This window comes from Heptranchias perlo, chromosome 23, assembly GCF_035084215.1.
Source record: "Heptranchias perlo isolate sHepPer1 chromosome 23, sHepPer1.hap1, whole genome shotgun sequence".
NCBI classification, from domain to species: Eukaryota; Metazoa; Chordata; class Chondrichthyes; order Hexanchiformes; family Hexanchidae; genus Heptranchias; species Heptranchias perlo.
The window spans coordinates 28,082,644-28,099,475 of NC_090347.1; positions in this window are offsets into that span (position 1 = coordinate 28,082,644).

Sequence of the window (16,832 nt, forward strand, 5' to 3'; positions counted from 1 at the left end):
CCTCAATTAAATCACCCCTCAGCCTCCTCTGTTCCAAAGAAAACAACCCCAGCCTATCCAATCTTTCCTCATAGCTAAAATTCTCCAGTCCTGGCAACATCCTCGTAAATCTCCTCTGTACCCTCTCTAGTGCAATTACATCTTTCCTGTAATGTGGTGACCAGAACTGTACACAGTACTCAAGCTGTGGCCTAACCAGTGTTTTATACAGTTCTAGCATAACCTCCCTGCTCTTATATTCTATGCCTTGGCTAATAAAGGAAAGTATTCCATATGCCTTCTTAACCACCTTATCTACCTGTCCTGCAACCTTCAGGGATCAATGGACATGCACTTCAAGGTCCCTCACTTCCTGTACACCTCTCAGTATCCTCCCATTTATTGTGTATTCCCTGCCTTGTTTACCCTCCCAAAAAGCATTACCTCACACTTTTCCGGATTGAATTCCATTTGCCACTTTTCTGCCCACCTAACCAGTCCATTGATATCTTCCTGCAGTCTGCAACTTTCCTCCTCACTATCAACCACACGGCCAACTTGCATCATCTACAAACTTCTTAATCAAACCCCCTACATTTAAGACCAAATCATTAATATATACCACAAAAAGCATGGGACCTAGTACCGAGCCCCCTGGAACCCCACTGGTGACAGCCTTCCAGTCACAAAAACACCCGTCGACCATTACCCTTTGCTTCCTGCCACTGAGCCAATTTTGGATCCAACTTGCCACTTTCCCTTGGATCCCATGGGCTTATTAAGATCTAAAAAAAATCTTATATATTAAAAATATTAAGATCTAAAAAGAGATGTTTGCATGCCTGTGTGTATGGAGAATATTTATATTCAAATCCAGCATTCCACTCCCATTGGCTTCAGAGAATTATTCCATTTAGTGTAGGGGTGAATTTCTGAGCCGACAGATAAGGGGAAACATGGCTATTGTCACCTCCAACCACTCCTGCACCTCTAACTTGCTCCTGCACACAGCGGATATTCCACTACTTACTGTGGCTGTTGCACTTGGATCAGCTGAGGAAATGTGGCTGGAGAATAGTAAAAAAGCACTCACTCTCAGGGAGATGATATTTCTTTTTTCTCTTTTTCTTTTAGGTCACATTTCTTCATGCAACATACAAACCCCCTGCATGCACAGTAGCCTGAGTCTGCTGGAGGGTCACAGGAGCAGTGAGGGGAAGCTATGGCTATGTTTTCAAGTGCATAGGTTATAGAACGAAAAGCTGTTTGTTGGTCTGGTTGAAGAGTTTATTTGAGTCTCAGACCAAGGCCTGAGGTGGGTCTCAGCCAACTTTGAGATCAAGCAGAGCTGCTGAACTTGCAACATTTGCTATTCAGCAAAGTGAGCATCTGATTCTGAGGTCTGTTTGGAATATTAAGCAGGATATTAGACAAATAATTAAACAGATGAAGTAAAGTACTGACAATGTCTTAAGATCACAAATCATTCCAATCATTTGACTTGGTGACCTGTTTAAAAACAGGCTAAGCTGATAGTTGACCTGTAAACAGAGGGGAGCTGGTTGGGGACGGGGGATGAGTCTGAGTTGGAAGTGAAATCAATTGTGTACTTTCATCAGTGATAAATCTGTATTGTCATTACGCTCTGTGTCCTGCCTTTTGTCTGTACAACGTGGCACCAGCTTAGTAGAAGGGACTGGAAATCTGTGGAACTGATTATTCAGGGGAGACGCCACTGGCCTGCCAGTTCAGACTGATGATACGTGCAACTTTAAACTGTGCAATGTCAGATTATAAACACAAATTAACTTGTTTCATTACCTTCAAGACACCGAGACAGAAAACAACCTCTTTATACCCTGATAGTTACTGTTTAATACACAGTACTTCCTTAAACTTAAAATTCCAGCCATTATTTTACTGACTTCTCTGTCATTCTTTGATAATTATAGCCATTTGTGTCCATGCTAGAAAAGCTTTGAACAGGAAATAATCATAGCTGGAGTAAAATGTCTTAAGGTTTATTGGCACACTGTTGGAATGTTATACTAGGTAAAGAGCCAGACAAGGAAAAAAATCAATTACTCCAAATGTTAGAAGAAAACATGAACATTTTAGAGTCAAATCACAATCCCCTCTCCCTCTGAACACCTGGAGCAGTACAAGAAGGGAAAACATAGGGTTTCTGCATCTGATTTACAATGTACTAAGATAGTAAAGAAAGAAAGAACTTGCATTTCTATAGCTCCTTTCACGACCTCAGGACGTCCTAAAGCGCTTTACAGCCAATGAATTACTTTCTTGAAATGTAGTTACTGTTGTAATTTAGTAGAGTTTGAGAATAAAATATTTTTAAAAACCTAGCATGAGTTCCAACTGGGGATAGTTGTTGGGTGACTAAATGCAGATTGGGTGATCGCTTTGTTGAACACCTCCACTCAGTCCACAAGTGTGACCCTGAGCTTCCGGTCGCTTGTCATTTTAATTCTCCGCCTCATTCCCACTCTGTCCTCGGCCTCCTACATTGTGCCAATGAAGCTCAGTGGAAGCTCGAGGAACAGTACCTCAACTTTCGATTAGGCACTTTACAACCCTCCGGACTCAACATTGATTTCAGTAACTTCTGGTCATAATCGCTGCTTCCATTTTTTTGGACAGCAGGTGATGGTAATGGGTCTGATGTTACCATTTACAGCTCCTGTAGACCCATCTTTTGTTTCTTTACTTGTCCCATTACTACCCCCATTTTGCTTCCCACCATCATCCCTTTCGTCATTTAATCAGTCCTGCCCTCCACCCTATCACAGACCTTTGTTCTTGCTTCCTCCCCATCCCTCACCCTGGCTCTGTACTTGCTTAAAAACTGTTAAATCTCAACCTTCTTCCAGTTCTGACAAAAGGTCATTGACGTGAAATGTTAACTCTGTTTCTCTCGCCACAGATGCAGCCTGACCTGCTGAGTATTTCCAGCATCCACAGTATTTTGCTTTTGTTTTAGTGATAGTTGTTGCTTATATTGTAATATGTTACTTTCCAAAATTACACCTTAGTTTTCATTTCATCTATCCTATTCTGTTCTATACCTCACATTGAATTCACACAGTTTCCCATTCTACTTCTGTGTACCTAGACAGTGAGTGTTTTCAAACTATTCAACTGTGGGGGAGCACCAAAGCCAAAATTGATCCTATCCCTACCCAATGTTCATAGATGGATGCTTTCCAGCAGGGGGTAATCCGATAACAATCCTGGGACACTGGCTGATTTTATTTCTCCCCCCTCCTCATCCAAAGAATGATGAAAACAGTGTGGGATACCACACTGCCCTGACTAAAATCACTTAATTTTAGTCCACCTCTTAAACTACTAATATCTAAACAGCCAGCTGCTCCTCTTTATAGACTAGTTTGCCAAATCATCCCCACGTTATAATCCAACCAGCTTCCTAAACAACCACTAGTATCTGTGACACATGCAATTAAAGAGACAGTCAGCTGCCTTGGTGCCTCAGTGGGTCAATGAACTGTATGATGTGCCGCTGGGCCATGCAGACTGGGAAAATCCCTGGTTTGAACTGGAATCCAGCTGAATAAAGTGATTTTACACAGGGCAGTGTGGGATACTGCACTGTTTTCATCATTCTTTGGAGGGGGAGGGGGGAAAATCAGCCAGTGTCCCAGGATTACTATCTGATTACCCCTGCTGGAAAGCATCTATCTATGAACATTGGGTAGTGTTGTGATCAATTTTGGCTTTGGTGCTTCCCCTACAGTTGAATAGTTTGAAAACACTCACTGTCTAGGTACACAGAAGTAGAATGGGAAACTGTGTGAATTCAATGTGAGGTATAGAACAGATTAGGATAGAAACAGAGGCAGGGGAAGAAAATTGGGGAATAAATGAGTGTAGCTAACGATTTTAAAGGGAAAGTTACACATAGTATTATATTACATAGGAACAGGAGTAAGCCATTCAGCCCCTTGAGCCTGTTCTGCCATTCAGTTAGATAATTGCTGATCTGTATCTTAACTCCATCTACCTGCCTTGGTTCAATAACCCTCAATACCCTTGCCTAACAAAAATCTATCAATCTCAGTTTTGAAAGTTTCAATTAACCTAGCCTCAACAGCTTTTTGGGGGAGAGAATTCCAGATTTCCACTAATCTTTGTATGAAGAAGTGCTTTCAAACATCACCCCTGAACAGCCTAGCTCGAATTTTAAGGTTATGCCCCCTTGATCTGGCCTCCCCCACTAGAGGAAATAGTTTCTCTCTATCTACCCAATGAACACCTTTAATTATCTTAAACACCTCAATTAGATCACCCCTTAATTTTCTACTCAAGGGAATACAAGCCTAGTCTATGCAACCTGTCCTCATAATGTAACCCTTTTACCAGTATCATTCTGGTGAATCTGCGTTGCATCCACTCCAAGGCCAATATTTTTCCTGAGGTGCGATGCCCAGAACTGAACGCAGTACTCTAAATGGGGTCTAACCAGAGCTTTATATAACTGTAACAGAACTTCCACCCCTTTGTATTCAAGCCCTCTTGAGGTAAAGGCCAACATTTCAAAGCCTTTTTAATTATTTTTTGTACCTGTCCACTTGCTTTTAATGATTTCTGTACTTGGACCCCTAAATCTCTTTGCTCCTACACAGTTCCTAGCTTCTCGCCATTTAGAAAATACTCTAATCTATCTTTTTGAGATCCAAAGTGGATGATCTCACATTTCCCCATATTTAACTCCACCTGTCACAATTTTGCTCACTCACTTAGTCTATCAATGTCCCTTTGCAACTTTCTGCTCCCATCTATTTACTGTGCCACTTAAGGTGGCATTGTCAGTAAACTTGGATATATGGCTTATCTAAGTCATTTATAAATATACTGCAAAGCTGAGGCCGCAGTACTGATCCCTGGGGGACGCCACTAATCACGTCCGACCAATTGGAGTACATACCCATTATTCCTAGTCACTGTCTCCTACCTCCTAACCAATTCCCTATCCATGTCGATATGTTGCCTCCAATTCTATGTGCTCTTTTGTCAGCAGTCTCTTATGTGGAACCTTATCGAAAGCCTTCCAGAAGTCCATATAAATAACATCCATCGACATTCCCTTATCGACCACGTTAGTTACCACCTCAAAAAATTCAACTAGGTTCATTAGACATGACATACCCTTCACAAATCCATGCTGACTCTCTCTGATCAGCTCATGTTGTCCAAGTGCTCAGTCACTCTGTCCCTAATAGTAGATTCTAGTAACTTCCCCACAACAGACGTTAGACTAATAGGCCTATAATTTCCTAATTCATCTCTCTTACTCTTCTTAAATAGTGGAGTGATATTGACAATTTTCCAATCCAAGGGGGCAATTCCTGAATCGAAAGAGTTTTGGAAGGTCATGACGACAGTATCTACAATTTCCTCACCTACTTCTTTTAATACGCTAAGGTGGAAACCTTCAGGTCCTGGAGATTTGTTTATCTTTGGTCTCATTATTTTCTCCATTACCACTTTTTTTACTTATATTAAATCTAGCAAGTTCCTTCCTTTGATCTATTCTTACTTTTCCTCGTAGCTCTGGTACTTTATCCTCATCCTCTACTGTGAAAACTGATACAAAGTAAATATTTATCAAGTTTGCCATTTCCTGATTTTAAATTACAATATCACCTCCATCAGTCTTTAAGGGGTCCAGATTACTTTTTGTCACCCTCTTTCTCTTAATATACTTACAAAATCCTTTAATGTTGTCCTTGATATCCCTCGCAAGTTTTTTCTCGTATTCCCTTTTTGCAGCTGTTACTACATTTTTAGTATCCTTTTGCTGTTCTTTCTATCTCTCCCAGTCCGTGGAATCTCTTTGCATTTGTATATGCCCTTTCTTTTAGTTTTATACTATTTCTCACTTTCCTTGTTGACTAAGGTTGTTTAATTCCCCCCCAAGTCACACACCATCCTGACTTGGAAATATATCGCCGTTCCTTCATCGTCGCTGGGTCAAAATCCTGGAACTCCCTTCCTAACAGCACTGTGGGAGAATCGTCACCACACGGACTGCAGCGGTTCAAGAAGGCGGCTCACCACCACCTTCTCAAGGGCAATTAGGGATGGGCAATAAATGCCGGCCTCACCAGCGACGCCCACATCCCATGAACAAATTTTTAAAAAATTACACAAGTAGAGCTCTTGCCTGTTAGGGGTATGTATAGGTCTTGTATTCTACCACATAATTCTTTGAACACCTCCCAGTGTTTGTCTGCAGTTTTATCCATTGATAGTTCTGCCCAGTCTATTGTGGTCAATTTTTGCCTCATCCTTCCAACATCTGCCTCACCTAAATTTAAAACCTTTGTTTGTGACTCACCCTTCTCCCTCTCAAACCTAATATCGAATTCAGTAATGTCATGGTCACTGTTAGCTAGGGGCTCCCTTACCATTAGATTATTGACTAATTCAGGCTCATTACTCATCACTAAATCTAATATGGCCTGTTCTCTTGTTGGTTCAAGAACATATTGTTCCAGAAAGCTGTATCGAATATACTCAAGAAATTTGCCGCTTTTGGAACACGAGTTGCTCTGCTTCTCCCAGTCTACGTGAAAATTAAAGTCTCCCATTATTACTATTTTGTTTTTGCAACAAGCTTCTGTGATCTCAGTGTTTACCCGTCTCGCTACTTTATCACTGTTATCAGGAGGTCTGTAAACAACTCCCACCAAAGTCTTGCATCCTTTTCTACTCCTCAATTCTACCCAAAGCATTTCTACTGCATGCTCATCCTTACTAGTATTGTAATAGTGTCCTTTATCAATATTACTACACCTCCTTTCAAATTTCCCTGTCCTTTCTAAAGACCTTATAACATGGTATATTTATCTCCCAGTCGTGCCCAGCTTGTAGCTAGGTCTCAGCGATGGCCACTACATCATACCCTTTAAGCTGAATTTGCGCTTCTAATTTACTTGTTTTATTCCTTATGCTACACATGCATTTGTGTATAGAACTCTTATATGGGCAACAAACTCTACCCTGCTCTTTTGTCAGATGCTGTTTTTCTCACATATTTTAACTTATCACACTCCTTGTTTTTCATTACTCCTGTTGTATTTTTTTCAGTTATTTTATTATTATTTCCTATATTTTTTGCTGAACCTGAAGTATTTATATTACCTTTAACACTATTGTTACCCACGGTTATCTAACTATAATATATTAACATTCTTAATGTCTGTGGGCACTTCCCTTTTACAAAACTGTACTTCCTGTTTACACATTTTCTAATTTTGTGTCATCTTTTCCATTATAAATTCCTACATCCACATTCATAATGCAAACTGCCTATGTAAACTTGTCATACACTCTCACATCAGTGGCGGCACTGTAGAGCATCAGTTTTGCATCTCCCAGCTTCTCAATCTGTCTGCAGAGAGAAATTCTTATGCTCCAACCCACTCAACCTTTCCACTTACCAAATTGCCATAAGTTTTTCTAGTTGAGTATCAATAATATATCAAAGTATTATACAAAATTAAGGACAGAATATATAACTTTAAAATGGGGACTGAATTATATCTCTGTGTCCTGGTCTAATTATCTGCTGAACTCTAACTGAGTTTCATCTAAAGACCACACTTGTTCTTGATCTTCATATGCTTTACAAAGTGAAACTTGGTTGTTTGTTTGGGCATATTTTGTCAGCTTTTAGCAGTGGACCTAGACAGAGAGCTATACAACACCTGTGCCATGGGCCATGACACAACAAACATGCAGAACAATCTATATTCACTGCAAGTCAGAGAGACAAAATCAATTTGCACTATGTTTATTTAATTTCCTGTCAATAAGGCTGAAAGTACACTGCATGAAGAGAAAGATTACTGTGCTTTTGTGTAAACTTAACAGGTCTCTTTGACCCACTGACATGATTACTAACACTGACACATGGCCAGCTTGCATCATATGTGACATATGCGCCACAATGTCAAATATTACAGTACAACACCTTGTGCTATTTATCACCCACTACAATATTTTGTCAGTGTTCCTAAAGTTCTTTGGTGCGTCACAGCTCTGAAAACAAACATAATAGTGCTGGCATTCAAATACAGGGATGTGTTTCCTGCCAATCCAATCCACCTTTCATAGACAACCATCAAAAATTACCATTCGGGTGAATTATACTTTAAAGACAATGAATCGCTCAGCAAGTCATCTTAGCCTCAACTTCAATGCATTAGAAAAGCCTTAAAAATATATGGAAAACAGAGGCAACTCATTCCTTAGACGAGTCATATGTTTGGATCACATACAATGCAAAATTTCTTTCATGTGCATCACATGTGATCCATATTTGTTTCTTTGATCTCTTTTAATGCCACATTTGATAGGGAAGCTTGCCAACATCTTGTGAAAAGGAACTACCAAGTTATATTCTTACTATCTGTTTTGAGCCTGAATATGGTTCAGTAGAAGCTGACAGTATTTTCAATTGCCTTAACAAATGATTCAACATGAAACTTAGATATATTTTTTAAAAAATATTTTGATTCTGTTGCACATTTACTAGCTTTTAATGGCACGTATTTCCAAAATACATGACCTTAGAATTTATTAATTATCACTTTGGTTCATTATTCCTACCAAGTGCAAAGCAAAGGAACATTAGGAAACTGACCTGCAGATCGGAAGTCAACAAGTTTAAGTCCCAAAGTTCCCTGACACTCAGATTTACCCACCCCTCGGTTGAGTATATTTTGTCAGTCATTTTCTTGGATGATAGGTGCCTCAAGATAAGAGAGGGGAATGGAATTTACTTCCTCTGACTTGCTTAACATAAATCATGCCTCATGTTGGCCAATCAAAGAATAGAATCAATAACTCAGATCACCACATCTCAGAAGTCTTCCAGAACTAGGACAAAGGTACAGATGTAACAGTAAGTGGTCATCATTGATTAAATATGAGAGGATAAAAATAAAGATATGAGTATATATGATTATAGACTAAAGAATATGAGGAAGTCCAATATTTCTTACTACTTGCATTCCTTTAAAGGAGAGGTGGTTAAATGTTGACTCAGCTGGTGGTGATCTAGGTGTTTGGACCAGCCATGTGGGCTCCATTCTTGCATTGGGAACTTGAGCCCATACTCAATAAGAACTTCCAAGTGCAATATTAAGGGATCATTGCAGCTTTGAAAATAATAATTATAATCTCATTGAGTATTTGAAAGGTTGAAGGTAATGTTTCCATGGGACTAATTGCATAGAACAGGATTAATGGTCCTGAATCATACTCCCCCCAAGAAAACCCTTAGTTCCCCTCAGGCTCCAAAGTTAATGACCTGTGCATTATCATTGAGTTGCCCTGGTTAAATGTTTATTGAGTACATCGACTTGCAAACCACAAAGGAAATGCAAATGAAAAATGAAAGCTGCAGTTCTGAATCATTAAACGCTGGTACCAGTATTTATGAGAATTTTTATATTTTTGCCATTCGATGAAAAAATAAAAAATACAATAATGTTGAAAAGCTGTCCCAAAGATTTATTTTAAACCCATATGTCCTTTTTCCAACACTTCAAAATACCATTTTCCAAAACATTGCCAAATGTTGTCTATCAATGGTCTGCAAGGGCTGTCATTTCATTAAAAAGGCACTGAATCGGAATATGCAGCTTTACATATGTTAGTTTTAAGAGTGAGCACATTGAGTTTCAGACTGAACACCCTTACAGATGTTACTGAATAACTGTGCCTAAACAAATCTGCTCTTAATTAGAATACACTATACTTATTTTATTCTGCAGTGGAGGTCTGACCAGATTAACCACAAGTTACTAAAGAAAAGCTTGATGTTCTTAGGAATTTGATCTTGTGAGGGGTGAAACTACACAAATGATCGTATACCTTTGATCTGAACAGAGGATTGTCAACAATCTTGGGTAGGTCTTTTGGGATTAATGTGTAATACTACCAGCTTTCAAAATATGTAAGCAAATCAAAACACACACCTTGGTTTGCAACCTAGCAACATCGTGGTTGCTTGTTTCGAATTATATGAGGGCTAATTTTATTTTGGAGAGTCATAGTTATCTTCTGCTTCAGGACATGCGTCTTCTGACACACCAAAAGAAAAAAATGTACATTTCGCTCAGTGTTTTACAAATTTCTTTTGAGCAGAGTAATTTCAGTGAGATATAATCTCCCAGATCTTCCATATGTAATGTCATGTTTTAGGATCCTTTAGGTTTTTGCAATAGTTTGTACAGAGTCATACTGAATAAACAGCAAATTCTTCTTAACTATGGATCTAATGGGGTAAAGTTATGACATCACATATACCTCTAGTCAAGACAAGGCAGCACACAACCATTTGGATTTCAGTAGTACTCTACTGAATCTGAAGAGGGAGCTGTCAGCCTTTAACCATAAACTTGGGGAGTTCGTTCTGTGCCCAAGCCAACTTTAGGACAACTTTTGGTTTTCATCCAAAAAAGGATAAAGTCTGGGATATATTATAACAGACGATGCCACTAAAATTCTAGGGAAAAAAATGAGAATGGAGGGAGCTCACCTTATATTGAAGGGGGTGGGGAGTGGGGTGGCAATTGTGTCATACCGCACATAGCTGTCTTTAAAAAAAAATGCTCCATGGTGTAAAATAGCCTCAGTCCAGAATATGAGGCCAAGGAAAACACAAAATAAGACATGGAAACCTCTGCATCATCGTGTAAAGTTACTGCAGATTGTTAAAGGGAGAAAGGGGTTGTAATAATCTGTTAATATCTGTCAATGGTTTTAGTTTGTAAAAGTAACATACATACCATACCATCAGATGAGAAGCAGCCATATAGTCAGATTCAAATCTGTATGAAAGATATACGAGTATAGCAAACATTCTTTAGCTACCTTGGAGATGTTTGAAGTTTGTAGTTATATAAATAGTTGCAGATGCAAAAATGCTAATTTCCCCCAAAGTCAGTACCTTAATAAGTAGTATCACTTCAGAATTATATACAGACTGAAGAACAATACATTCCAGAACAAGGATGAACTAGGCTGCAGCTGGGCTTGGATAGAGTGCAAATACCTCCTGGCAGTATTTAAAAGTGCACAGTCAGCACGTTTATGCCTGACCATTGTCCTGTTGGGATGTGTGTAATTTTAGCCACTCGGAGAAAATCATAGAGAAAGTAAGTTTCAAGTTCAGGAATTCCACTAGATTTTGTGAGAATGATCTCCCATCTGAAAAAGGCCCAGCTTTGTTTCATTTATATGCATATAAGACTCACCAGCAAAATAGCCCAGAAGGATTTTCAGCCCTTTGGTGCTTTAGATGATCTGAAAGTTACCAATGAATCAGCAAAGCTCCACAAAAACTTTTAGATAGTACTTTTGACCAAGTACATTTTAATTACAAAAGAACTGATGTTATTTTAGGCCATGTCTGTAACAGCGATTATGGCCTTGGAATGGGTATGCCGAATTCTTGCAATCGTGTAAAGACTTGTCGATTGCCTGTCAAGTGGCCTTCTGGAAAACATAACAGGCCACAGCTGCATTGAATTCCAGTACCTGTTCCCTCCCAGTCCTCTGAGTGTTCTCTCCCAGCCTCGGACTGAATGTCTGGTCTGCTTAACTAACATATTTTATCCATTTCAAATGTTTATAAGAATTGCCTTGCAATCTTTTATTATGTATATATATACAACTATAATTCCAAAATCAATAAGAGAATGAAATATAAGTGAACTGTGTTCATTAAACTAAAATTACAAACCTAAAACTACAAAACAGACAGATTGTTTCCATTATCCAATGGCCCCCAAAGGGGGAAGAGGAGGGTCCATGAGAATTCCACAAGAGTTGGAATTGTACTTTAGCTGTTGGCCACATAGGCAGTATTGTTAAGAAGCAAAGGAGTGGGGGAGGAGATAGAAAGAGCGATAGTGTAAAACAGACAATTATGATAGAAGAAATGTTTAAGAGGGCTGATGATGAAACAAGGCAAAAGACCTTCCATTCAGCCCAGCCACTAATTTTATTTTGATAACCTAGTCATGTACATTTTTTTTTCAGTGCGACAGGAACTTGCAATAAATTACCATGGCATTAAATCTTCAGATACCTCCACCCTGTGAAGACTGATGCTTCCCCTAAATACTTTAAGATGTGGAGATGCCGATGATGGACTGGGGTTGACAATTGTAAACAATTTTACAACACCAAGTTATAGTCCAGCAATTTTATTTTAAATTCACAAGCTTTCGGAGGCTTCCTCCTTCGTCAGGTTTTCACATCGTTCACCTGACGAAGGAGGAAGCCTCCGAAAGCTTGTGAATTTAAAATAAAATTGCTGGACTATAAATACTTTAATGGGATGTAAACCTTTTGATCACTGGGGCTATCATCATAAGTCTTTACTTTCTGGGCCTGTTGAACTTTGTATTCAAATTTCCTTCACCAAGGAGGATGATTCTTTTAGGTGGAAATAGCCACCATAATATTCCAGCATTAGCTCAGTTCCTATAAACAGAAGTTTAATTTATCCAGGATATAGAAATGCATGCACATTTACATTTATAGAAGAATAGAGAAGGCTGATCTCAACACAAACAGCATAAATTAAACTCAGTCTAATTAAACTAGCCAACTTTGGGCAGGTTCTGCTTTTTGGTCCAGCGTCAAGATTTCCCTTATATTAAGAAAGAACTTGCATTCATATAGCGCCTTTCACAACCTAGAATGTTCCAGCACTTCGCAGCCAGATTTAAATATTATAATGAAGTGCCCCGCCTCTCCAAGATGGCACACATGCACGTCTCATAATCTGCTGCCGTAAAAATGGCAATGGGCATGTAAGTGGCAGGCACAGGACTCATTCCCTGATTTTTAATTTTTAACCCCCTGCCCACTGACCCTCTCCCGCCCATCGTTGGAGGGTTAAAATTGATCCCCATGTGTCAGCCAATGAATTGCACTGTGTCAGCCAATGAGTTGGAGGTGGGGCGGGACTTACAGCAGGACTTACAACAAACAGTCTATTTTACAGCAAACAAAATCTATTTAAACAGGGTCTCTACGAACTATAGCAAATCGAACTCATGACTAAAACTATAGCAAAGTCTCCCGATCAATGCAGGATTATTTCTCCAGCAAAATGCAGTGAATGGAGGATAGAATGGATACAAATTATGTGCGTAAAATCAATCCCAGTCACTTGCAGCAGTGCAGTCTCCAGGTGTGATTGACGGGGGAATTACCCAATCATCTCCATTCTGGCCAGGACTTGTGGTGTCACTGTATGCAGCCAATTTTGATATTTGCTATCAATAAATTCTGACTTCCTTTTACTTTCTTTCCAGCTGTTTATTAAATGTGAGGCCTTCCCCTCGACTATGGTAGCTTCATAATCTTCCTGGAATGAAATCTAGAGCATCTGGCTCTAAATCTTCATTAATGGAAATGAGAAAATCAACGAGTCTTCATGAATTTTTCATTAACAGCGTGCACATAGAATAGTAAAAAAGACAGTAACAGAAACAGAAAATGCTGGAAACATATAGCAAGATAGTCAGCAACTGTGGAGAGAGCAAACACGTTTATGTTTCGAGTACAGACCCTTCTTCAGAATTGAAAAATAAGAGGCAGATTAATACAATCAGAAAGAGGAAAATATATTTTTCAAAATAACACAGGGAGGAACCATGAGCAAAATGATGTAACAGGTCATCCCAGTCAAGTAATGGACAGAAGCATTAAAACATTAAAGAAACAAAGGGTGTGTAAATAGCTAAGGAAGTGGGAGCCTGAGGAAATGAGAGCAAAGGAGAGAGATAGAAACATGGGGTCAGGTATATTAAAACACGTTTGAAAATGAAGAAATTGCTAAAGTCTGAAGTTACTGAAATCAATTTACAGAGCAAAGGCTTGCAGGATGCATTGGATACTCACTTCCTCCAAATAAAAGGTGTCGCTATGGGAACCCATGTGGGTCCTAGCTTTCCCTGCCTTTTTGTGGGATACATGGAACATTCCTTGTTCGAGTCCTACTCAGGTCCCCTCCCTCACCTCTTTTTCTGGTATATTGATGACTGTATTGGTGCTGTTTCCTGCTCTCGCCCCAAACTGGAAATTTTCATCAATTTTGTTTCCAATTTCCACCCTTCCTTCGCCTTCACATGGTCCATCTCCGACTCTTCCCTTCCCTTCCTCAACTTCTCTCTCTCCATTTCTGGGGATAGGCTGTCAACCAATATCTATTATGAGCCCACCAACTCTCACAGCTATCTTGATTACACTTCCTCCTACCCCGCTTCCCGTAAGGACACTATTCCCTTCTCCCAGTTTCTCCGTCTCTGTCGCATCTGTTCTGACAATGCTACCTTCCACACCAGTGCTTCCGATATGTCTTCCTTTTTCCTCAACCGAGGATTCCCCTCCATTGTAGTTGACAGGGCCCTCGACCGTGTCCGTCCTATTTCTCGTACTTCTGCCCTCACCCCTTCCCTTCTCTCCCAAAACCATGATAGGGTCCCCCTTGATCTCACCAGCCTTCACATTCAACGTATCATCCTCTGCCATTTCTGCCTCCTCCAGCGTGATCCCACCACCAAACACATCTTCCCCTCTCCTCCCATTTCAGCATTCCGAAGGGACCACTCCTTCCACGACACCCTGGTCCACTCTTCCATCACCTTCAACACCCGTTCTCCTCCCCATGGCATGTTCCTCTGCAAGCGCAGGAGATGCAACACCCGCTCCTTCACCTCCTCCCTTCCCACTGTCCAGGGCCCCAAACACTCCTTGCAGGTGAAACAGCTGTTTACTTGTATATCTTTCAATTTAGTATATTGTATTTGCTGCACACAATACGCCCTCCTCTACACTGGGGAGGCCAAACGCAGACTGGGTGATCGCTTTGCTGAACACCTCCGCTTTGTCTGCAAGTGTGACCCTAACCTGCTGGTTGCTTGCCATTTTAATTCCCCTTCCCACTCCCACTCTGACCTCTCTGTCCTTGGCCTCTTACACCTCAGGCGCTAAATTGGGCCGTGTAGCGCCCGTTGTTTCGGCCATCTGAACGTGTCTTAGAGTGCCTGGAGGACCCCCCACCAGTGCTAGTTAAAGGCACCATGCAGGATTTACAGGTTAGTGGCTGGATTATTGCTTCTGGCTGCCGAGACATTTGTAACTGTTTTTGGAGGTCTCCTAGACTTGAATACTAGGACGTGGGGACATAGTCTAACATTTAGGGACAGGACATACAGGAGTGAAGTTAGGAAATGCTTCTACACACAAAGGGTGGGAGACGTTTGGAACGCTCTTCTGCAGACGGCAGTTGATGCTAGCTCACTTGTGAATGTTAAATCTGAGATTGATAGATTTCTGTGAATCAAGGGTATTAAGGGATATGGGGCTAAGGCAGGTATATGGAGTTAGGTCACAGGTCCACCATGATTCTCAATGAATGGTGGAACAGGCTTGAGGGGCCACTGCCACTTGCTGCCTCCTGATATGTGCCACTTTCTCCTGCAAGAAAGCGGGACGTGTGTCTGGGTGATGTGCCTGTCATGGTTGAATAGCTAGTGTGTGTGGCCTGTGAGTTATGGGTGGATGGCTTGAAACAGTAGAAATGTGTAAGGGCGAGAGGAAGCATCTGATTGGAAGAGTTGAGTACTGATGGAAAGAGTTCGTTGGTATGTGGGTGATGGGGGGTGTAGTGCGTGGAGCAGTTGGTGTGAGTCGCCACTTGACAGTTGACCTCATTCACCTTGACCACTCATGTCAAAGCATTGAAATTCTTTCTGCACTGCATCCATGTTCATGATGCTGTGTGCCCGGCATTGACTTTGTCCCCCGCTGCCTCCCACTGCCTTTTGGATAGATGTCTGGAGGGCCTCTTGCCTCCACCCCCGCACCCTGCAGATATAGGATGTCCCTCCTTCCGTCCACCTCTTGCACCAAGGTCTCCAGTGCATCAGCAGAGAACCTTGGTGCACACACTCTCACAGGCCTGGTACCAACTCAGATCGGCAGATTGGTGAGGTCTGGTGTGCAGGTTGGAGGATGTGTGATTTAGTATTGTGCAACCTTTATTCAATGTTTTAACATAACTCATCAGTGTGTAAACATAGGGATGGGACCTGCATCTGTGTTTTATGTGTGCGATGTCTGATCTCTGTTCAGACCCTGTGCAGACAGTAGACTGTTATTTTCAGCAAATAACATATACCAGCTACCTTTAAGAGATTTCTAAGAAACATCCTCCCTTTAAGAGATTGTGCTCCCTCTGGTGGTGGAAAGTGCAAATTGCATTGATTCCACGTGCAAGACCCGGAATGGAACCCTGATTTCAGGTGAGTCCTCGGGTGGGCTGAAACTTGTGTCCTGCCTGTGCAGAGGTCATTGGGCGTGGGGTAATAGCACGTCATGCTATCCTCGCCCAAAAGCGGCCTCTATTCAATTTCCCCCCCTCATCTTTTGTTTAGGCACTTCCAGACTCAACACTGATTTCAATAACTTCAGATCATAACCACTGCTGCCATTTTTTTGGTCAGCTAGTGCTGGTAATGGTTCTGCTGCTGCCATTTACAGCTACTCCTGATCAATCTTTTGTTTCTTAACCTGTCCCAAAACCACTTTCCTTGCCTTGCACCATCATCCCTTTTGTCATTTAATCACTCGTACCCTCTACCCTATCATGCCTCTTGTTCTTTCCTCCCCCCTCCCTCCCCTCCTTTCCCTCGCTCTGTACTTGCTCAAAAACTTTAACTCTTTTAACATCTTCCAGTTCTGATGAAAGGTCTTCGACCTGAAACGTTAACTCTGTTTCTTTC